This window comes from Mirounga angustirostris, unplaced genomic scaffold (genome assembly GCF_029215605.1).
Source record: "Mirounga angustirostris isolate CCGP_5_RB_7025 unplaced genomic scaffold, mMirAng1.0.hap1 SCAF_6, whole genome shotgun sequence".
NCBI lineage: Eukaryota > Metazoa > Chordata > Mammalia > Carnivora > Phocidae > Mirounga > Mirounga angustirostris.
In genome coordinates this window covers 73,828,322-73,853,619 of record NW_026991714.1, presented here as the reverse complement: position 1 = coordinate 73,853,619, position 25,298 = coordinate 73,828,322, and positions in this window count along the sequence as shown.

Here is a 25,298-nt window from a genome sequence, read left to right as displayed (position 1 = left end):
CCTGTGCTCTGTTATTTCATCTGCTATCTGGTAGCACACCCCTACTCTTCACAGCTACAGATACTTTTACCTGAAAGGCAGAATGCCTTCCTTTGGCTGATTTGCCTGATGTTTCTCAGGCTGCAGTGATGGGGTGAGTGGTTGTTTGATGGAGTCATGAATAGCCAGCCGATACCAGGAGCTAGGTTTACCATTATGAAGCAAACGGCATTAGATGCTGTCCATCTACCTTAATGAGGGCTCCACAGATTTCAGGAGTCACCCACATTTCTCTTTGCTGAGCTTGTCATTTTGATTCTCTAAAACAATTCATATCTCTGCAACAGCTATTTCCTCCTTCTCGCCAGTATTTTATATACCTCCATCCATTTTGCATGTGTTATTCTACCTTCAATGGCATTTGAAATACTTTTATAGTAGTTATAAATACGAGTCCTCAACCTTAAGTATACAATTTGTCTTTCTATATCACAAACTAACTTTTATACCAAAACTTATTTCTACAGGAATGCTAGGAAGTGGTACCCAGGCTTGCGTGGCACTACGATATTGTGGCAACCTGACCCTCGAGTTGTCTGTCTCAGCAGGGATCCTCAGAGACCTTCCTTTCTCGATTTAGTCCCTGTCATTCAGCCCTAAAGATCCCTCTTGAGATAATCCGTGGCCCTGTCCTCAAGGCTCCTTTGAGGCTGTTGGCATCCTGCTTCTGCACCACAGCCAAATGGAAGGCACGGGGGGCATCCTGCGGCTTCTACTCCATGTCATGGCAGGGGAAAGTCTCCATGTCCAGAGCTCTGCCGGCCTGGACCCATCACGCAGATGCCCCTTACTCTCTCTGGTGGTCTGCCGCCTTCCCTGGCGGCACTCAAGCATCCTGCTCTGGAATCAGGGCACAGGGCCCCTGTGTCAGACTCCATAGCTTCTCTTTCTTCTTACTTCCTACCACCTCGTCTCTTTCCCCCCAACCCAGGGGATTATTTCTCTAGTCTGCGTGGGGGTTGGCATGAAACACCCCTTTTTTCTTTTGCTTTTCCTATACATTTTATTCTAAATCCTTAACGTTCTCCAAAGGGATTTAAGCTTTTGGAGCACAAAAGGCAGAGACTGAGAGGCTCCTGCTTTGTGTCTTGCCATAGCCCTTTGCTGAAGTGCTGAATGCACTCAAGTATTTGCCTGCATGAGGCATCAAATAGGGAAAATGCCTGGAAAAAAAATTTTTTTAAAGGAAAACAGTGGTTAACGTCATTAAAACATTATCCTGCCACGCATACACTTTATAATGTTGGTTTTCACAGCTTTGATTTCTGTGCTTTTAAATCACTATTATGATTTGGTATATGTGTGATTGCCTCTGGTGAGTCCATTCAGGAGGGGTACTGAAATTCTCACTTCTTTGCCATCTGAGTCCTGGTTGTCTGCTGGCCGCCAGGCCTGTACCTATTAAAATCTGCATTTATGAATGCTCACGGTTCGCTTTGAGCCCTTCTAATCACATGGTCCTTCCTATCTTTGTTTGCTTTTAAATCACTTTAAAACATGTCTCCCTTTCCTACCATCAATTATTAGTTAAGCCTGGATTTGTTAAAACCTCCATCTAATGCATGATGTTAGTAAAATGATTAGACCTCAGGTCCATGTCTCCTGTCATTAGCTGGATTTCTGCCTCTGCTCGCCATGCTGATTCAAGTGAAGAACAGTCTTCCGTGAGCAGTCACGGGGGAGAAGGTCATTGTGACAAAAGCCTCTTGCCTGATGTATACAGTGGGGCATGCCCACTAATTCTGGCATCAGAGCTCTGAGAGGTTCCCAATTGATTCCTATCAGTGTTGTGTGAGATGATAAATTCTCATCAGAGCTTTTTGGTCTCACTTGTCTGGCTTTCTTTTTTATAATGGATTTCTCTCATTCATGTTTTCACTAGTCTGCATTTTTATGACTGTGATGTGCTTTGATTTACTTCATTCAGAGCACAATGCTCTGGCTTCAATTACTCCATTTAACTTTAAATAGACATTGCTACAAGTCTTACTGATACAGAGAACATCTGGTGTCAATGAATTGCAGCAGGAGGTGCCATGTGGGAAGGAACCCAAGAACTGAACACAGCTCTGAGCGCATCCATCAGGACGTGCGCGGGCAGGGCATGGCACTCTGCCACTCATCTTAAATGCTATCAGAGCGCTGCTCGCTCTCGGAGTTCAAGTCAGGAGGGCATCATTCTGATTTTCATCGTAGCAATGCTTGACTCACTGACCTCAAGCTCCAGACACAAAACATTCTGTTCAGTTGATAACATCTTTGAGGATGACTTTTGCCAAACAGGAAAGGCACAGAAAGCCAGGGGACAGTTTTTATCTAGGTTTTGTACAGAGTGTTTAATGAAGGGTGTTATAAAGAAGTCAGAGTAAAGAACTCTACTCTTCACACCCCTCCCCACCAAACACACCAGAACACAAAGTGCTAAAGTCCTCATGGGGAAACATTTTACTCCCTGCTATTCCTGGGGCAATTCCCATTACAAATTTTAACAATTTCCTAAGACTGAATCCAGATAGTAGAATGTACAATGATTAAACAAAGAGAAACTTTTGCCTGCTTCTAGGCCTTGAAAGATAAACTATCTTTCATTGCAAAAGTAAGGATAATACAGAAATAATTTACTAAAGATGTAATTTACACTTAAATTTTATTCCATATACAAAATCTTTAAATCAGTTATGCACAGATAATCTGACCCTTGTGAACGAGGATGTTCCTAATCATAGGTTAATTTAAATGATCTTAATTAAAATTATTTACAGATTACATACTGGGAAGCATACTTCCTTTTTTCACAGTTTCAAAGTATTTTGACACTCAGGTACTCAGGCCTGAGATTCTGGAACCTCACGCTTAGTCAGACTCTCTGTCTCCACTGCTTGTTTCTACTTGGCTTCATGGGCTGTCTTTCTGTGCCAGGAAAGCAGATGGCCAGAACCAATGGACATCAAGTCCTCCCAGTCTAACAAACTCTGTAGAAGGAGAGTGTTGTTTTTCCCCAAGGTCCATATATTAATCTCCCAGAAAGACCCTGATTGGCCGTGTTTTGTGATGTGCTCATCCTCGGATCCATCACAGCTTCCAGAAGGAAGAGGAAAGGACGTGCCAAGAACTGAATCAGTGAGAACAGGTTCTGTCCCCAGAAGAAGAAAGATAAGGAAACTCACTCTGCAACAAACAAACAAACAAACAATCCAAACCAGTTGTAGTTACCACCCTCCATAACACTTAACAATCCAATTCTGGTCAGGGGCTTGGAGAATGAGTCTGAGGAAGGCATGCATTTCAGATTCAGATTGGAGACACGTTCTGTTGTCTGTCCACCCAGAACTGAAATGTTCTCTTAAGACAGTCTGTCGTGTCTGGCCACGAGGTGGGAGGACACAGACATCTAGTCTACATTTTGGAAGAATCAACAGCAGTAAGAGAGAATGTTTTTTGTGAAGCAGATATCAGAGAAGGGTTAAATTAGTTTAGCACTCCTCCCAGTATGACGTCACAGGATGGTAAGAGATGGTGGGGCAAACAGGAGAAGATTGGGGTTAGAGAGCTTTCTTTATTGAAAGATTTCACAAAACCTCTAACATATCAGAATACTTTTGAGAACTTCAGAGAGGCTATGGCATGCAGGATTTCCAAAACATTTATCCAGAGAACTCTATTTTTATTCATTAGGGAAGGTGAAATGTGAGATGATTTCTTAATAACTTGCTTATCCTGATATTCTCCCAATTGCATTATTTTAAGAGAGCAACAGAAAGCCAGGATTCTAATCCCAGAGCTTGTGTTAAGACATCGGATGTCTCTGACAAGTTCAAGAAGCTTTCTGTGCCTTGTGCTAATCTTTCCTGTGATCACCACCAGATCCCATGGGGGGGGTCCCTCAGAGTCATGGCACCTGTGTAAACCCAGTATGATATAACCAGCCTGATGAACTATGAAGAAAGACTACCATGAAAAGCATTGCAACATCTTCTACGTAACGAAACTTCCCTCAATAAGTCATGGTTCAGTATTAGTACATAAAACATCTATGCAGCTTTTCGGGAGCAGATTCTTGAGTTATCTGTACTATACGTTATTTGACATGGAAGCAGAAGGAAATGAGAAATAGGTATCTACTCCACTTCCTTCTGCGTTCCCAGATTCTGCATCAACTCCACTTCATGCCAGAACTTCTTGGAATCTTCTACACTGATTCAGAAAAAAATGGTATGCATAACTGAAGCTCTGTAGGTTAAAGGAAAGAATTGCTCCAAACAGGTGAAAATCAACCTTTCTATACCAGCTTCTCCGTGCAGAAACAAGCCATCTGATTGTCTCTGGCTAATGAATATCACCTTAATTTACCTCATGAAACATTACCTGAGCAGAGTATTTTTGTCAGCTATTGTCAACCTTTTAAATTTTTTTGGTTTACCTAGTTCTGTGATATTTAAAGCAATTGTGTTTCTAATATTGATTAATTAATGAAATGGGAGAATTGGGGAGAAGGCGGCACATTTGGCAGGGAAGACTGAGGGAGGACAACATACTCCCCCCTTCAAAAGCTGAGGTCAAATGCACTGAATGTTTTAATTGCCTGGGAAAGGCACAAAGAATCCCCATATTAGAATTTTCCAGATTCATAAACACAACGCTAAGTTTTATCTAGTCTGGGAGAACAACTGAGTAGCTTTTGTAGAATGAATACACATTCATTTTTGGGTTGCCCCAACTTCTTTACCGTGCCATTGCTAGTAAGTCCGTGTCCTCGTGTGCTAGTTAATTTCTGATGTCACTAATAAGTTTTCGGGAATTGGTGCATCTACTTTCACATTTGCCACCTGTGCTCTGAAAGTTTGTGTTTGCACGGTGTAGTGACTTTAGAAGTTGGATCTCACCTGCATGAAAATGTGTATCATTTATAATATGAAGATCTAGAATCAAATTTCTGTTGTTCTTTTTAAAATCTATCTCTTTGCGGGCTAGTTATCTCACCTCCCTGAATATCAGGTTCCGTGTTTGTAAACCAACCTGCTAATGAGAACATTTATTCTGTCTGTTCGTAAAGACGCTGCGGCGGTCAAGTGGATACCATCTGTGATAGTCTGTTTTGAAATCCGTCAGGAAATTCTGTGTTGGGAACTAAGGCTACAGTGATGAGTGAGAGACCCCTGAGCACATGGACCTTGCAGTGTATTATGGTATGGCAGGAGGGGCATCTGTTGAGCCTCAGAAAACTCTGGTAGGAGGTAACACTTGTATGACTTGAATGACAGCCAGGTAAATGAAGAGGCAACATTTTTCGGATGGCGAACATGCACAGATCAGGAGAGGAAAGAGAGCTTGGCATGTTTTGTAAATAAAAATGAGATCACTTTTTTTGGAGCAGTGAGTGTGGGGAATTGGGCCAGAGAATGGAAAGATAAGGAGAGAAGTAAATGAAGGCCAGATGGTTTTAAACCATGTGCAGAGGTTTGGACTTTCACGAGACCCCAGTGGACAGTATAAATAAAGATTGTAAAGTTTTATATGGGGAATAGCAAAAGCCATTTTACAAATATAGGTTATTATTGGATTTTTGTTATTTTAGCAATAATATTCAGACAGCAACTCTATCTAGCTTAATCTGTGAACATTTAAGGTAACACTTTGAGGTAGTGTCTTTTCCACATTTTCATTTAAATTTCAGTTAGTTTATATGCAATGTAATATTAGTATCAGGTGTACAATGTAGTGATTCAACATTTCCATACATCACCCCGTGCTCATCACGAAAAGTGCCCTCCCCCAGCCCACTACCCACCTCCCCTCTGGTAATTACCAGTGTGTTCTCTTTAGTTAAGAGTCTGTTTCATGGTTTGCCCCTCTCTTTTTTGCCCCCTTTGCTCATTTGTTTTATTTCTTAAATTCCACATATGAGTGAGATCATATGGTATTTGTCTCTTTCTGACTTATTTTGCTTAGCATAATACACTCTAGCTCCATCCACATCATTGTAAATGGCAAGATTTCATTCTTTTTTATGACTAATATTCATTATATATATTTGCCACATCTTTATCCATTCATCGATCGATATCACCTCACACCAGTCCGAATGGCTAAAATTAACAACACAGGAGGGGCACCTGGGTGGCTCAGTCAGTTAAGCGTCTTGGTTTTGGCTCAGGTCATGAGCTCAGGGTCGTGAGATCAAGCCTTGCACCAGGCTCCATGCTCAGCGGGGAGTCTACTTGAAGATTCTCTCTCTCTCTCTCTCTGCCCCTTACCTGACTCACACACCTGCTTTCTGTCTCTCAAATGAATAAATCTTTAAATAAAATTAACAACACAGGAAACGACAGATGTTGGTGAGGATGCAGAGAAAGGGGAACCATCTTACACTGGTGGTGGGAATGCAAGCTGGTGCAGCCACTCTGGAAAACAGTATGGAGGTTCCTCAGAAAGTTAAAAATAGAATTACCCTATGATCCAGCAATTGCACTACTAGGTGTTTACCCAAAGGATACAAAAATACTAATTCAAAGGGATACATACACCCTGATGTTTATAGCAGCATTATCAACAATAGCCAAATTATGGAAAGAGCCCAAATGTCTTAAGAACATGGCTTACCAATCCGCATAGCTTCTGACCATTTAGATGGGTCTGCCCTCTTATTTCAGCATTGAATACATTTCTGATAAACTTAGTCATTAAATTTGGAAAAATATTGGCAAAGCATGAAATAGTTTAAAAATACAGGCATTTCTAGAATTTTGTTAAACTGTGTTTGGCCATTCCTCTAATACTCCCCATAAAAGGTTAATTCTATTGACATTAATGAGTTTATAAAGCATCACAGTTAGTGTGAGTTGCAAATGAACTGATGCTCAAAAAACAGAAATCATTTTCCAGGAAATGACCTGTCCAATTGATTGCTTTTAAACTTCACAGCTTAACTGAAGGATCCATAATTAGAAGTAAATCATTTACCATGTTGTCATTCTGTTGTGGGCCCTTAGCCTGCATGAACTTACAGCATTATCTTAAGGAATTTGCTTGCCTTGCTGCTGGAAGCCTCATCACTTGTTGATCTTCTTTCAATTAAAGAAGTTTTCCCTATTAACTTGAGGAAAGGGGCTGTCTCTATTAGCGCCGCACCCTGGGCACAGATGGAAACACTTCGGCAGACCGCCCAGTTCCTTCTTGCTTTTGTAGCACTCAGCTGTTTAAGGTAATTCCATTCATGATGTATTGACATAAAGCTAGGGCCAGGACACAGCGTTCTAAAATATATGACCTCATTTAGCTCCCCTTTGGTGACAGAGATTGCCATTTATCAATAACTCATGTTTCCTATTAGCTTCAACCAACTCACTTGAATGTGCACAGCAGTGAAATGGAGATATTCTTCCAAAATATGTGGCTATCTAACTGGGAGAAAAAGTTCTTAATGAGGTTTCTGAGCAAAGCACCCTGTCAAAATGGGAAGGGTGGGGGAATAAGAGAATGTTTGAATTTAGTGAAAGGATCCAGGAAGCAGTGAAGAGGAAAGAGAGAGAGAGAGGAATAATTAATGAGGCAGGAGAGAGGGAGCTGGAGAGAGGTCTCTGAGAGAGGAGATGGGGTCTAGCACAAAACTGGAAGGACTGGGTTTAGGGGTGTATGGGCAGTTATTCTCTCTAGGGGGAACAGGCGAGAAGGCAGAGCCCACGTGTACTGATGCCGCAAAGACCTGGTTGTAGGTGTGGGGAATCGAGATTGTTTTTCTGAATGCTTCTGTTTTTATCAGGAAAGTACGTCGTGAGCTGGGAGAGAAGATGTTACAGGTTTGAGGAGACAGGAGGCTTTCATTACCAAGGAGTCTGGGAGTGTGAATGGAGTAGGGAAATAAAGTATGGCTGCTGGTGTTATTAAAACTCACCCGGGATTTCTAGTCATTGAAACTCAAGTGTTTGGTAAGTCTGTGTTTTTCTCCCGCTGGGCAGAGTAACTGGGTCATTGGATTTAACTACAGGTGGGGTTTTGGCAAACAAGTACAGATCTTTAAGAGCTGGAGCGGGAGTTAGGATATATGCGAGCAGGAGATAATAATGATCGACCATGAAATATAACAGATAGGTAGTAGTATGAATAGATTTTAAGTGCCAGGGTGGCAGAAGGGTCATCTGACTTTGGGTACCAACCAGAGGCAGTAGCTGGATAGGTCCAAAGTGGTGGTTGGAGAGTAAGACACTTGAAACAGTGATTCTGGAGAATTTGTAGTGATTGATAAAGACCGGGCAGAGATATGACCATGAGGGGTCACTGGAAAAGAGGCTGTGAAGGAAGTGATAGTCTTCAGTCAGATCATCTAAATATATATATGTCACCAAATATTAAAGGGGAGTAATGGGGAGGGATGCAGTACGCAAGGAGCTAAGGTCTTCCAGGAATAAAGGGTGTTTCCCAGAAGTCAGTCAATACATTTTGGATCTTAATGGGAAAGAAAAAAAAAGCTTTCATGTACCTGAGGGTTTAAGAAAAACCAACTGTGATTTTTTTTTTTTTACCAATTATGATTTTTAATTTTGTCAGGGAATTATGAGGTGCTGCAATGTAGACAGAAGAAATGAAAATGTGCAATGGTATGTTTCTGAATAGTGATTTGTTAAGGCTTTTCTTGGGGGGGAACTGAAAATAATTGTCTCAAAAGCACTGAAATATTGTGTCATAAATATACTCATCTTTCATTTATTCCAAAAAATAAAAATTGAGAATTATCTAGTCAAATGTACTTTTCACAATGTCTGGTATATACTTTGTTTGTTTCCAAGTATTCCTGATTGTCATTTATGTACTTAGTAGAGTATGGCAAAATTGAACTTATATATTTAATATTTTTGCAAAATTTTTAAATCTCATTCTTATTTCTTTCACATTTGAGCTCTCTGATTCAATTCAAAATTGAAATTCAAGATAACATACAGAAATTCAAAATTTATATTAAATTCTGTTTTGTTTCAGATAATTCTTTGCTCTTGATAGTTGAATAATTTCCTCATTGCAGTATTTTATTAATTGATATGTATAGGTAAGCTGGACTCTATATTTTGTCCAATATGGACCACTTTAAAAGAGCTAAAGAAATACATGCTCTCTTCAACTAGTAATCTGTTGATTATTAAATAACTTTTAACATGTCTTCAGAAAATCATGGTGAATTGAATTATTAGCTTTATAACTGTGTTAAATATTCAGTAAAAATTTTATGAAAAGAAATAAATCCAGCATGCTATTGAAAAGCTAAAGTAAGGGCACCTGGGTGGCTCAGTCGTTAGGCGTCTGCCTTCAGCTCAGGTCATGATCCTAGGGTCCTGGGATCGAGCCCCGAGTCGGGCTCCCGGCTCCTCAGGAAGCCTGATTCTCTCTCTCCCACTCCTCCTGCTTGTGTTCCCTCTCTCGCTGTGTCTCTGTCAAATAAATAAATAAAATGTTTTTTTAAAAAAAAAGGAAAAAAAGAAAAGCTAAGGTAAAACAAGTATGTAGCCAGTCTTTTAAAGAACCAAGTTTACTGTAGTGAAGGACGTTTACTCATTGTGATTTTCTGAGAGAGGCTGCAGAATAAGGTATTTACGAGCCTGGTCCTGGAATCAGGATTTTCGGCTTCGAGTCCTGGCCCTGTGTCTTGCTGGATCTACCTTGGGCATGTGGTTCAAATTCTCCAAGCCTCAACTTCTGCTGCAACATAGCAGTAATAAAATAACCCATTTTGTAGAGGCTTTAATTAAAATTAAGTCACCTATCCAGAGCACTTAGAACAATTCCAGGCACTAGTAATTGTATTTTATCCCACCCTCTGCCAACTTCAAGATTTCTCTCAAGCCGTATCCCACACCTAGAACGTACTTTTCCTTGCTCTGTTTACCAAACCACTCTAACTCAGAGGGATCTTCCAGAAAGATTAAATTGACCTATTCGAAACAAAGTGATTTCCCCCTGTGTTTGTAGAAAGTATACATTTGTGTCCACTTGATCCCTCCTCCCCTTCCCTTCACCACCCATCACAGGAAAAGCCTCATGAGGACAAACGGGAAGGAGGCCCTCACCAAGAACCCAACTATGCCAGCATGGGATTCCCAGCTTCAGAGAAATAAAGGTTTGTTGTTTAAGCCACCCGATCCATGGAAATTCATGATAGCAGCCCAAGCTAAGGTAGTTAACTGAATGGTATTTTATACACCCAGTGATTTTGTTGGTAGGACAATATTCTGATGGGTGTGGAAATGCCAGAAACTAATAGGGCTCCAGGTCCCCCCCCGCCTTATAGATGTTTGGATTCCTACACAGGTATTCACACTTAGGAAAGGCCATATGTGCTTCATATGTTGATTGCCAGAGTGTTTACAACTGAAGAATTATTCCCACCTTGACTTGAGAGTGGTGGATGTCTGTGGTCATCCATGATATCATCATTTACAAAGCTTCGGTAATAAACATACATAACCTAGAACTTCATAACCAGTGGAAGCTTCCACTAGGATATTAAAATTTTTGATCTCTTAGAACAGTTATTGCTATCCTAGCCAGGTTTGAGTGGCTAATAACTGCTTGAGGACGCGTGTTGCCATTTCAAGAGCACCTGTCTTCAATATGAGACAGCATGGCCACTCCACCTGCCTGGGTGTGTTTGCTCATTGGCCAAATGAAGGGGTTGGAGCCTCAGAATCCTCCCTGCCCCTGTGTTTTGTGATTCTCCTTTAACCGTGGACTTTAAAGCTCCTGTGTCATTTGTTTTTCCTTTGTTGCCTGCTCCGTGGATGATGGAGGTATGTGAGGGCTTCATAGCTTTCGTGGCCGGAATGAATGGCTCAACCTGGGGTGCAGCCTTTGAGTCTCTGGATCAAATTTGCAGTCAAATAATATTCAGTCTTACCACTCCCTCAACCTTCTTCATTTTCCCACCTCTTTCCATGACTTCTTATTCTGTCCTAGTTTTATGAGATTGTTAAAAAAAAAAAAAAAAAAATGCACTGTGGAGGATTTGAAGGAAATGATGAGATTGTTGGTTGCTGGGCAACTGCTCTTTAACCGTGATTCAATGTTTAATAAGATTGTTTTATCTGGTTCCAGGGTCTTCCCAGAATTTCACTGTTACTGATTTTGTGTTCTTTTGGGGAAAAGGGAAAAAAGGAAAAAAAAAACAGTAAACTTAGCAGCTTTTTTCTCCTGATGTTTCCAAAATTTATACTTTTCATTTCAAATTGGTACTTTTTATCAAAGAATATTTCCACCTGATCAGGTCCTGTCCTTTGTTCTTTTGATAGGAAGGGGTTTTCATAACAAACATTTCAAATAATATATATCAATCCTCTCAAAGCAGTTCCAAAGACCAAAGGTAAAAAACAACGTTCTCTCTAGTCTATTTAAATAGGTTTCAAAGCTCAGAAGCGAACCTTCTAACCCAGCTCCTCCAATCCTGAATTCTTTATTCATAGATGGTTAAGTGGCCAGAATGTATTGTTGAATAGTGTGTTCAAGGGGGATCATGAGTGCTCTGTTTCCTGAGTCCTTTGTGTTTTAAGAATACCTGCCTGATGTCTTCACAATAACACCGAGGTTGGATGTAATCCTTGGGTCACAACCTCTTTATCTCGAAAATTCTGTGGCAATTGCTCCATGTTCTTCTCTCTTTAAATTTGCTTTGGACAAGGCTGAAACCAGACTGAATTTTTCCCTCTGGTAGAGAAAAATCTGCTTCCTAGAAAAATGTCTGTAGCCTTAGATAGTGGGATGTCTTGATATTTGTATGAAATATTCTGCTAGATGGCATTATATAACCATCTACAGATGCAGGATTTATCCATCGTAAAGAAAATTTCCTGAATCGTATTAGTGAATACTTTTTTTGGTATCGGTTGAGTTTTCCCTATTTCACTGGTTCTCATGATCTCTGCTCTCTTGCTCACCCATATTAAGACTGTCTTCCTCCTAAGAGGGCTGAAAGCAAGCCCCAAGCACTGAAATTAAATGGTGCTCCTTCGGCTTCTTGTCTTCTGACGGGATCCCATGCTGAGGAGCAGTCTGCTGCCCCAGCACACTCAGTTCCACTGCTTCCCATGCTCACGTCAGCCTCCCCTCCCTCCTGTCATGACTGTGAATCCACTAGGGCACATTCTATAGCTTGTCATCCCTGTCCGCGATGCCACGAGAACTGGCTTTCACTGGATCCTTCTCCTAGTGCAGCTCTCTGAAGTGCTGGGTTTTTGTTGGTTGGTTGGTCTGTTTGCTCAGAACCCTCCAACCACAAATTTACTTAAATTGTTCTTTTGGGGATATGTGTTCTGAGGGGATCCAGTGCTATTCCTAACTCATTGTGGGTGGAACTCGCTCCTTTTCTGGCATTAGCTGGCACCTTTAAAGATTTTTTGTTGTGCCTTGGGTGGCCCAGCTTTGCTGTTTACAGGTTTGTTGCTCTGTTCCCTCTGGGCCCATAGCAGTCATGGCAATCATGCTGAAGTCATACTTCCCTGGGGGGCTTTGTATGGAAATGGGCAGGAACCCCACTCCCTAACACTTCTACCTCCATCAAAAATAGAAGCACATATGTTTTTTCCAGTCTCGGGAAAGACACTCAATATCCCTGTAATATTTTGAGTTTTGCTCTTTTTTTCCCCTGCCCCATTCCAGTCATCAAGGTCCATATCCTCTTCAATAATCACACAATATAGAGCCATTATTAGCCAAGGTCCTGGAGCAAACTCTAGTGCATGAAGAGTTGAGATAGGTGATTTACATGATGGGATGCAGTCCAGCTGAGAAAACACGTGGCATTCCCAACTGGATAGGCTCACTCCACTCTCGCTCGGAATGGGGACCCCTTGATGCCAGAATTCTGATTTTTTTTCCAACAGAATCGTATTTTTATATGAAAGGCCCTGACTTGTTTGAATATAGGCCCAACTTGTCTAAAACTCTACACGGAATGTACAAGCTATGTTTGTGGCAGCCTTTTCCAGTTGACTTTGCGTGTAGGCGTATCTTGGCCTCTCTCCCAAATCTTCTCTTCTTGCTCTGCACACACATAACCAGCATCAAGCACAGCAACGGCTTCACATACTGTCTCATGCTCACCTCCCTCCTCCCTGCTCACTCTCTCTGCTGAAATACCAGTTGCTTCTGAGGGAAAGGAGACATACCCCAGGGCCCAGTCAAGATGGGAAGGAGGGACCAAGACCTCCACATGAAAGAAGCACCCTGTATGTGTGATCTAAAAAATCAAATAGGGACGCTTGGGTGGCTCAGTCGTTTAAGGGTCTGCCTTCAGCTCAGGTCATGACCTCAGGGTCCTGGGATTGAGCCCCACATAGGGCTCCCTGCTCAGGGGGGAGTCTGCTGCTCCCTTTGCCCTTCCCTCTGCCTCTCCCTCCCCACCCCCTCGTGCTCTCACACTTTCTGTCAAATAAATAACTAAAATCTTAAAAAATAAATAACACAAACAAATAACCTGCCTACAAAGGAAATTTGTAAGGAGACTTACCCCTCTGGGCCTTACCTCTGAATGAAGGAGAGAAAAAGAAATCTCTAAAAAGTACCAACTGGAGGGTGTTCCTTATGTGAATTGGAAGCCAGAATACATAGCAATAATGTGGTCCCCAAACACCTAACATTCCATATGTTTTCAAGCAACCCTGGGTTGGAAGTGTTCTCTAGCAGAAGCACACATAAATCCTCTCTAAAGGAACACATCTTCAGGTGCCTGGATGGGTCAGTCGTTCAGCTCAGGTCATGATCCCAGGATCCTGGGATCAAGACCCCCATTGGGCTCCCTACTCAGCCAGAAGCCTGCTTCTCCCTCTCCCACTCCCCCTGCTTGTGTTCTCTACCTCGCTGTATTTCTCTCTGTCAAATAAATAAAATCTTTAAAAAAAAAAAAAAAGGAACACATCTTCATCCCAACCAACAAAGGATTCATGCTGCTAAAGTTACAAGGAACATTCACTCGCATTTTTAAATCACAAACTTCTAAAGAGGCAAGCTAATATGAGTGAGGACACATAAAACAGCATAAAAAGTCCCTGAAGGGACTGAAGATACTGCATATAAATTTTTAAAGAAGTGTATTTAATGAATATAAAGAAATAAATGTGGGAAAAATTAGGACTACACATAAGAACATATAACAAAATGTAAAAGAGCCAAATATAATTTCTAGATACCAGAAATAATCATTGAAATTAGAATTCAATACAAGATAAAAATAGTAGACTTAAAGACTCATCTGATAAACAATTCCCTTATGACACACAGAGAAAGCAATGGAAAATATCAAAGAGCTTGTAAAATATCTATTGAATGAGAAAGTCTAATCAGAATTTTGGGAGAACATAGAGATAGGAGAAAATTGAAGAGATATTCCAACAAAACTGGTGTAAATATAGAATGAGACAATAGATTTGAAAGTAAAAAGCATTAAGATAAAAACATAGTTAATACATAGTGATAAAAAGTTTTATTCATCAGAAAAATGTAATATTTCTAAGCATAGATTGAACATGCTTAAAATATCTGATGATAGAAGTTAAGAAAAAATTAAGGCCATCATTGTAATGGGAGATTTTTACACACCTCCATCAGTAATTAATAGACAAATCAGGTGAAAAAATAATACTTCTGAGGGCTTGAACAACAAAATCCACAAGATTAATGATACCATTAATAGTGTACCCAATAGAGTAACACATAGGAAACATTACTTTACAACATATACCAAATATGTAAAAAATAACATGTGAAATAAAACTGTTGCATGATAAAGAGAAATAAGCAAGAGCTTTTTTGAAGTTTTTTACTGTCAGATATTTTGCATTCTATGTAAGTAACAAAGGACTAGTGTCTATTTAAAGTGCTTTTATACACTAATAAGAAAAAGACAACCCAACAGAAAGAAGATGGGCAAAGACTGAGTGTGCAGAGGACAAGACATAAACACCAATGTCCAATAAACACAGGAAAAGATGCTCAGCCTCACAGTAATGAGGAAAATACAAATCAAAAGAAGGAGGTATTACACCATTACATAGAAAACATCAATGCATCTAGTAATGGCAGGTGTTGGAGAGAATATGGAGAAGAGGAAACAGTCTTATACTACCGGTGGGAACATAAATCGGTGTATCCACTTTGAGGAAAAACTTAACGATAACTAATAAAACTTAAGCTATGCATACCCTCTGAGTTAGAAATTCTGCTCAAGGTCTACCCTGGAGAAAATTCTCAACACATGGGGAAATTCTTAAACACAGAGACGTGTACAAAGATAATAATTGCAGGACTGTTTGTCACTGCAAAAAAGGAAAAAAATGAATGCCACTCATTAGGGAAATGAATAAATCATGATTTATTCCTATAATGAAACACTATTCAGCAGATAAAATGAATAAACTTGATTTACGTGCATAAACATGGATAATTTTAAAGATACATAATTTTAGTAAAAAAGTTGCAGAACAATGCAGAATATGGTAAGGTTTGTGCAAATATAAAGACATAATGATAGTGTATATTGTTTGTGAATGTAGTAAATATACAAAATACGTAGGAAATGTGCATCTTCCTGTGAGGAGGGAGTGAGCGGACAAAGCTTCTGGTTAGGGCTCTGGCTGTTTGTGAATCCTTTTCTTCTTCTTCTGTTAGAAAGGTGAAGTCTTAAGCTAATATGACAAAACGTTAACATCTGTTTTAGTGCTGAATCCATGAGGAATCTATTATATTATTTTCTATCCTTTAAGTATGTTGCATAATATAAAATTTTACAAATGAAAGGAGACTGAGAAAATGTATTTAAACACTTTCAATTTTCGGAAATAAAATGAGGGCAAAGTTGTTAGAACAGGCACTCATTTTAAAAATGAGGACTGGGAAAAATATTAGATTTGGTAATAACTTTCAAGAGAGCAGCTTCATTAAATGAGTTGGAAGCGAAGTAGCCAGAGGATTTCTGGAAAGTTGGAAGAAGGGAAAAAGTAGATGGACAGCATAGCACAAAACATCAGAGAGCCAACAAAATAAGTTTTAGAGTAAAAGATAATTAAATATTTACCAATATGACATTAAATAGAGAGTAGGTATATAGCTAGATTACATAAAATGGGCTGATTAAGCATTTTTTAAAGATTTTATTTATTTGAGAGAGAGTAGAGAGAGAGAGCAAGCATGTGCATGAGTCGGGGGGAGGGACAAAGGGAGAGGTAGAAGCAGACTCCCCGCTGAGTGGGGAGCCAGACTCCCAGGCTCATCTCAGGACCCTGGGATCATGACATGAGCTGAAGGCAGCTGCTTAGTGGACTGAGCCACCCAGGCACCCCTGATTAAGCATTTTTAAATGAATTTTGGAGGCATTCCATTTGCAAGAAAGTGACGATTATCGTCGAGAATTCTTTAACAGTGTCTAAACACAGGTGTATATGCAAACAGATTTAATAATTTATAGACATACTGAGTATTTATGAAGCAGTTTTAAATAATAGTTTCCATTTCTTATATTAAGGATGGCATCCAAAATAATAATCTAAACATGCACAAATGCATTGAATTATTAATTATAAATGCACTTCCTCTTTAGCCTGGTGAAAAGGACTAAATTAGGATCGTGTGTGAAAGACTGTGGGCCCACCATTGCTAAACTTAATGCTCATTTCTTGGGAACATCAAAACAACATTCTCTGAGTATTTAAAAAATCATACAAATGTGAAAAAAAATGTTTTTGAAACAATAACTATCTCATTTTTAAACTTATGCTTGTAATTTTTAAAATAGTACCATAAAGAAGGGTGATGCTAAAGGGAGGTTTGTTATTTAATAATCAACAATAATTGAGAAATAAGTATTAAAACTATTTCCTTGCTATTTCATACACGTGACCTGTACTTAGGACTTTGTGAGGTGTGGGCTAGAGTTTCGACACTGCTATTTTTGTCTCTAGGACAGGGGAGGGTGTTGGAGCCCCGTAGGGCAAGTATCCTCATAACTGACACCACAGCCACAGACCCAGGCTCCACACCGCCCTCGTCAGTCCCAGGACGTGGAAGCGTGGAGGGCAAGTTAAACTTGGCATTGCCCAGAATGCTTACATGCATGTCGTGAGAACTACTCTTTAAAATCTCAGGATCCTATTTCTTTAAATCCCTACCAAATAAAGCAAAAAACCCTTTCAACAGACAGTTCAAGTAACAAAAATATACTTTTCATAGATCGTAGGATACTTTAAGTTTATTCCAATAACAGTAATTCTGGCCCTCTTGCTGGAGAGATTATGATCTCCTTTGAAATTAGTACTTATTTCCCAATTGTAACCGCTCTTTTTTCCACTCTCAGCTTCATTCTGACTTCTCTTTGCCTTTCACTTCCTAACCTCAATGCCCATCATTTCAGCCTATTAGGAATATGTTCTGCTTAGGACTTCCCAAGCATTGAGAGCATAGAATTACCAGGCTATTCATTAGGGATGCAGATTCCAGAGCACCATCCTAACAGATTCCAATTTGGAAAGTGCTTAGGATAGGATTTTCCATAAATCATGTTTGGACTCCCTTTAATTCTTCTGCCACACCATATCAGTTCCCCAAAGTGGTAATTTCCACCATCTGCCTTCTCTTCTCCTTGAGCTGAGCCCTGCATGTTTCCACTAGAAATGTGTGCGGTTAAGCCTGTGTGTTTTATAATCAGACAGACACAGGTCAATGCTGTTACATGCTCAGAGTGTACTGGACAAATTATCAAACCACTTTCAGTTACAATTTCCTTATCTATAATGTCGAGATCCATTCAACATCCATGCATTCATTGATTTAATTTATTTATATTTATTTATGTTTATAGTATTTGTTGAGTAAGTGTTGTTCTAAGTACTGGAAATAGAATAATGAATCATATCTAAAGGTGCATGCCTCCACAGACCTTAAAATCTCCTTAAATATTAATATTGAATGCATATAGTTGTAGAGAAGATTTAATGAAAGCATTGTAATAGCTAATGCACATACCAGTGTTCAAGTGCCAGACAAGGTGTTACGTGCTCTGCATCACATACTTATTTATTCCTTATAAGGATAGTATGTGACAGGTACTATTATTATTTTCATTTTATATATAATGAAATTGAGCCCCAGAAAGTTTAAGTATTTTCTTCAAGGTCACTCAGCTAGTAAATGCTAGTGCTGGGATTTTTAACCCAGGTAGTTTGGGTCTGGAATCCATCCACCTAAACTTTACTACAACACCACCTCTGTCCGAAGCAGTTAACCTATCAAAATCGTGATGTACCTACCAGGTTTCTGAAGTAGTCATCCTAAAAGCACACAATGCCTTCAAGCCAAAGTCTGTAACTCGATCTGATACTCATGTATTTAAGGAAAGAATGTGTCAACAAACAGGAATAGTCTCAATGAACATTACAAAGGGAGCACCCTCCTGAGAGCAAAAGTTGTCAAGGTCTATTCAGCATTTCCAGAGGAGAAACCTAATGTGACAAGAGCAGCAAGGACAATAGGTATTGAATATTTACCGCTTAGCCAGTCATCCTGCTAACTGCTTTTCACAGATTGCCCCAGTACATCTTGAAAATAATTTACATCTATTTTACAAGATGAAGAAACTGATGTTGGTACAAGTTGAATCACTAGCCAAGGTCTTGCAGCCAACAAGCATCTCCAAGGAGACGGTTTGACCCCAGAACACACCTTCTTCGTGACTACCGAGCGTCTTGTTTTTTAACACCAGCTGCCACATTCAATCTGCAGGATACAAAACTTCTGGTCATTTAGGCACATGTTTTTCTCCAATGTAGCATAAGAGCTGGGTGGAATATACGTCAAGATTATACAGCAAAATGTTAGTTACTGTGTGTGCTGCCTCCACTGGCCACACCCACTAAATCAATTCCTCCATTATTTGGTAGAATTCTATTTTTATAATTGTTATTTTAATGTTTCTTTCCTCCGCTAGGTTCTAAGATAGGAGGTTCATAATGTACCTCCTTCATTTTTCAGTGCACGCCAGTGCTTGGTTTAGCTCCTGGAATGTGAAGGCTTGGTGAAGGAACGAATGCTCTGCTCTGTGTTCACTTTATGTACATTTCTAATCCTTTGCCTGTTTTATCAGGTTCTCTGATAAAGGCAAAAATGCAGACTTATGCATGTTAAGCCCTGGAAAAGGATATCCCTGCTGTGGGTTAAATAGCAAAGGGAGAAGGGGTGCTAAAAATTAGAGTATTTTAGGGTTGCTTGTAATATTGCTCACTTTATTAATGCATTTGCTTTTTTCATTTACACCACAGATCTTAGGGGTTTGTTTGGTTTGATTCATCCCTGTGAGACTAATCAAATGATGAGATGATATTAAGGACTAGACCCATCACTTTGTTCAGTCACGAAAGTGATGCTATCCTTTGCACGTGGCCAAGCACCCAGCCAACGACGGACTAGACGTGAATTTGGGGACCAGCAAAGAAGAAGCACTAAACATCACTTCTTTTCAAATAATTTACTATTTCAAAGTAAGGCAACAGAAGTATTTATTACAGGAAATACCAGAACTTTGTTACTTCATTACAAATACTTTAATAGTATTTTCATTTTGATTTATACACAGGGCTGGGGTGTGACCATCAACTCAGTGTTTGGTGTTCCTCAAGTAATCACTCCAACTCTGAGCTCCCCAGAAGCACAGCTGCCGTCCTGTGATATCACATGGCAGCACCTACCTTCTTGCACATTATTACGTTTTAGTTTTAGTTGTTTGTACTTTGTCTCTGAGAAAGAAGTAACCCAGCTCCTGGACGAGATGAACCTCTTCCCTGGATACCACTCTTGTTGCTTGCAATGGTTCTCTCGAGGACTTTGATACTCCAGCGCACGAGCTTGTATTCCAAACAAATTCTCTCAGCTTGGCTTCCTCCTCAGTCTACTATTCTGATTTCCAAACTTCCCAACAGGCTGTACTCATACTGCTCCTGCCTTGGGGGAATGTAGGCTTTTTCAGCTCAGCTTTCCAGCAGCCCCAACATCCCTCTTTGTTGTGTGTGGATTCAGCCTTGCTTAAAGCCTCTGTCTTATGTGTATTTATTTCTTCCATTAACTCAGTAATCAGCTTGTTCACCTTCCTAGTCATTGTTAAAACAACACTGTCTTACATGTTTAGTAGGTGCTATTCATATTTGATGAATGGAATTAAATAGTTTCATTAATTTTTACATTTTGGATTATCTGAAATATTATACAACATTTCAAAGAATCTTATTGTAAGTTATTTTAAAGTACCTTAAAATGAGAATACTATTTAAAAAAACCTATTTGGGGGTGCCTGGGTGGCTCAGTCAGTTAAGGTCACGATCTCAGGGTCCTGGGATCAAGTCCAGAGTCAGGCTCCTTGCTCAGCGGGGAGTCTGCCTCTCCCTCTGCCCCTTACCCCACTAGCTCATACTATCTCTCTCTCTCTCTCTCATAAGTAAATAAAATCTTAAAAAAAAAAAAACAACAAACCTATTTGAATTAAATGAAAAGATTGAAAAAAAGTCAAATCCAAATTTTGAGGATTGAAGAGTTACTATGTCCCTTAGTTTTTAAAGTTATGTCTCTGTATTTTACATATCCTGATTTCACTGCATTTTCAAGTCTGTAAGGATGTATATATTTACTAACTTTTCAGCATATGAAAATTATGTAATTCAGAAATTCTTCAGAGTAAGTGATTTGGGCAAGTTTTAAATCCCTCCTCCTTTTTCTTTACTAAGAGTTTCAGGAAATAATTTTCTTTTTTTTTTTTTTTAAGATTTTATTTATTTATTTGAGAGAGAGAGAATGAGAGAGAGCACATGAGAGGGGAGAGGGTCAGAGGGAGAAGCAGATTCCCCGCTGAGCAGGGAGCCCGATGTGGGACTCGATCCAGGGACTCCAGGATCATGACCTGAGCCGAAGGCAGTCGCCTAACCAACTGAGCCACCCAGGCACCTGGGAAATAATTTTCTAAATGAATAAACTTTTACCTTTTATTTCATTTTATTTTAATCTTCACATTCTCTCTCTTTCTCTCTGTTTATTGAGGTATAATTTACTAGTAGTAAAATCCACTTTTTTGAATGTACACTTTTGTGAATATTGACAAATTTATATAGTCCTGTAACTGTCACCACCAATCAAGACAGAATATTCTCATCAGCCAAAAAAGCTCCCTTATGCCCCATTTTGTTGTCCACATCTTTCTCCTACCATCAGCATTGGCATCCCTGATGTGAAAATATGAATGCCTTTTTGTTCCTTAAGTACATTTAGGAAAATTGTCACTTAAGATATAAGTATCCCTGGTAAATCAGGTATTGAGTAGACATAATTTCAATACCCTTAAAATGTACTTGGTAGCCTTATGCTGGGAGAAAGATACTTTGGGAAATAGATTTTATCTTATTTTTTTAGTTTTATTTATTTGAGAGAGAGAGAGCACGTGAGCATACACATGAGCAGTGGGGAGGGGCAGAGGGAGAAGCAGACTCCCCGCTGAGCAGGGAGCCCGATGTGGGGCTCAATCCCAGGACCCTGAGATCATGACCTGAGCCAAAGGCAGACACTTAACCGACTGAGCCACCCAGGTGCCCCTGGGAAACAGATTTTAAATCAGTGAGATATAGATTCCTCTAATTAGGTCATATAACATCCTGTCTGTGGATGAGAAAGTGCCTATTTTATGGCATCAAGCTTTGGGACTCACAGAATAGGGAGGGAAAAATCTTGTTAATGCCTGGATGTTTTTCTCTTTCTCCTTCTTTTATGCAGAGCTGGGGGGAAATCATTTGGTTTAAGGTCAGATATGTTTTTTTTAATCTAAGTAATGTTTTTACTTGGTTTGAAGTGATATAGAGGTGATTAAGAAATTAATGTGCCTCACCAGTGAAAATCATAGGAGATGCCAAATTATACCAAATATTGAAGGAAAGAGCCATTTCAATTGAACTTAAATTGAAATCCAACTAAGGGCATTCTTTGTTCTTTCAATAATGGGTATGTGACAAAAGGGATGTAAACTGGAGTGTTTGGAGGATAATATTAATTGCTAAAGAAGACTCAGTTTGGGTTGACATGCCTCCCCCATGCTCCCATTTTTGACATAGGCCATGTGGAGGAGAAGAGATAACTCTATTTATGGCAAACGGTCTGCCTTATTCTGGCCAAGGCTAATGGGATTGGGGGCAGACATAAGCCAGTTTTATCAGTGACAAATCCATTCTGTATTATCAAAATTAGAACTAGGAGAAAGACTTTAATCAGACAATGGTAAGAACTAGTGAGTCAAAGCTCACATCATCCTTGATTCAACTACAGCCGACACTTTTGTATATGCTCCTTTTTAATTGATGGTTTTCTCTTTTGATTTATGTAATACCTTAGCAATTTTAGAAATTTTCTCTACCTTGTTCTCATTCTTGTTCCTGTCCTCCATCTCCACCTGACAGGGCTCAGGCACCACTCTTTGCTGCATATCTCATTTCTTGTACCTGTATTTTGTCCTCTTTTCTTTCTCTATAGTTTTATGTTAGGCAACTTTTTTTATTCCAATTTCTATATAATTAAGTCTACATCTCTTACTGACTCTTTAAATAACTCTAGATCTTTAGTTTTGTAGCTTCTTTTTTTTTTTTTAAAGATTTTATTTATTTATTTGAGAGAGAGAGACTGAGAGAGAGAGAGAGAGCATGAAAGGGGGGAGGGTCGGAGGGAGAAGCAGACTCCCTGCCGAGCAGGGAGCCCGATGCGGGACTCGATCCAGGGACTCCAGGATCATGACCTGAGCCGAAGGCAGTCGCCCAACCAACTGAGCCACCCAGGCGCCCAGTTTTGTAGCTTCTTAATTAATATCTATGTGTAGATTTTCCACCAGTACTTCAAACTCAATATGCTCCCAAAAAACTTCCTCTGTCACACCTGTCAGCTATTTAGCACACAAATGTTTCATTGAATTGAACTGTCATTGTTCATGGTGAGAAGAAAAACAGAATATAGGTTTTGAATTGGGCCTTCCTGGATAAACACAGTTGGGAGAAATGAAAAAGGAAAAGATCTTCCACATGTAGAGAACACCATGAAGTACAAAACCAGGTTTAAACATTTCTATTCCTTGGTGATGAGACTAGCCTGTCCAGAATAGAAAGAGATTGGTTAAGAAATAAAGTGGGGGAGTTAGGGTGGGACAAAATTGTGGCACAATTCGAAAACAGAGAAATTTAAACTTGATTTTTTTTTTTTAATTGAGATCCCCTAATTACTTTGGCATAGGGGACATGATAGGCATTTGTTGGTTCTTTTTTTTTTTTTTTTTAAGATTTAATTTATTTATTTGACAGAGAGAGACACAGTGAGAGAGGGAACACAAGCAGGGGGAGTGGGAGAGGGAGAAGCAGGCTTCCCGTGGAGCAGGGAGCCCGATGCGGGGCTCGATCCCAGGACCTGGGATCATGACCTGAGCCAAAGGCAGATGCTTAACGGCTGAGCCACCCAGGCACCCCCATTTGTTGGTTCTTATCTGACCTTTGTTTTTTGCTCTGCTTTTTCTAAGAGTTTTCAGAATTTCATTCTGGATACCTACTGAGACCTCTCCTCAATAGAGTCTGTATGTTTCATCAGAAGATAACTTCACCCTTAACTTCAAGGTGAGCATGTGGCCTACATATCTCCCATCAGAATGAATCTCAGGAATCTTGTTCAGGAACATTCTCTTGTGATGAGGAGACTGACATCATCATATGCTTCAGCCATGACGTAACTATGCAGGGAGCCAGCCAGGAAACAAAGCTCAGACAGGCTCGGATGATCTTCATGACCCAGCTAGAGAAAATTTCTGAAATGTTTAAGGCATCATGAAAGTTGAAAGAAAAATTTTGGAAAATGCTAATGTAAAATTTCCTAGGGTCCTATTTTACCTATAAATCACTTCATTTTGGAGAAACACAAGAATATATATGTATTATGTTATATTGGGGAGAAACACAAAAGTACTAGGTATGATTTGATGGGTTCAGAAAATTTATATATTGACTTATCAATGAATTCAATTTCTTTCAATGCTTTTATAACTATTAGTACTAATGGAAGAAACAGGAGAAAAGTTTAACTTCATTTCTATTTTCATGTCTTTGGCACTAAATTTTTTAAAGACTTTATTTTGGGAAGGGAAAGTCAGTTTTAGGTTCACAACAAAATTGTGAAGAAGGTGCAGGAATTTCCTATATACACCCTGCTCCCACTCATGCATGGCCTCCCCCATTATCAACATCACTTAGCAGAACAGTATATTTGTTGTAAGAATGAACCTACATAACACATCCTAATTACCCAGAGTCAATAGTTTACCTTAGAGCTCATGCTTGATATTGTATCTTCTACAGGTTTGGACAAATATATAATGACATATATCCATCATTACAACATCACACAGAGTAATTTCACGACCCTAAAAATTCCCTCTGCTCCACCTAATCATCCCTGCACACCAGCCCTCACCCAGTAACCACTAGTCTTTTTCCTGTCTCCACAGTTTTGCCTTTCCCAGAATTACATATAGTTGGAATTATACAATATATAGCCTTTTCAGATTGGGTTCTTTCACTTAGAAATATGCATTCAAGTTTCCTCCTTGTTTTCCAAGAAGGAATAGTTCATTTTTTTTTAACACTGAATAATACATAATAATGTACCATAAGTTATTTATCTCTTCACCTGCTGAAGAATATCTTGGCTGCTTCCAAGTTTTGGCAATTAGGAATAAAGTTGCCATAACATCCATGAGCAGATGTTTGTGTGGACATAGCTTTTTCAACTGTTCGGGTAAACATCAAGAAGTGCCATTGCCTGTTCTATTGTAAGAGTATGTTTAGTTTTATAAGAAACCATCAAATTGTCTTCCACAATAGCTGTACATTTTTGCATTCCCAATAGCAGCATATGAGAATTCCTGTTGCTCTACATCCTCACCAGCATTTGGTGTTGTCAGCATTCCAGATTTTGGCCATCCTAATAGGTGTGGCATCTCATTGTTGCTTTAATTTGCATTTCCCTGATGACATATGATCTGGAGCATCTTCTCATATGCTTATTTACCAACTGTATGTCTTCTTTAGTGTGGTAGCTCTTAAGGTCTTTGGATCATTTTTTTAAATCACATTATTTGTTTTCTTACTGTTGAATTTTATAAGTTCTTTGTATATTCTGGTTAACTGTCCTTTACCAAATGTGTCTTTTGCAAATATTTTCTCCCAGTTTGTGGT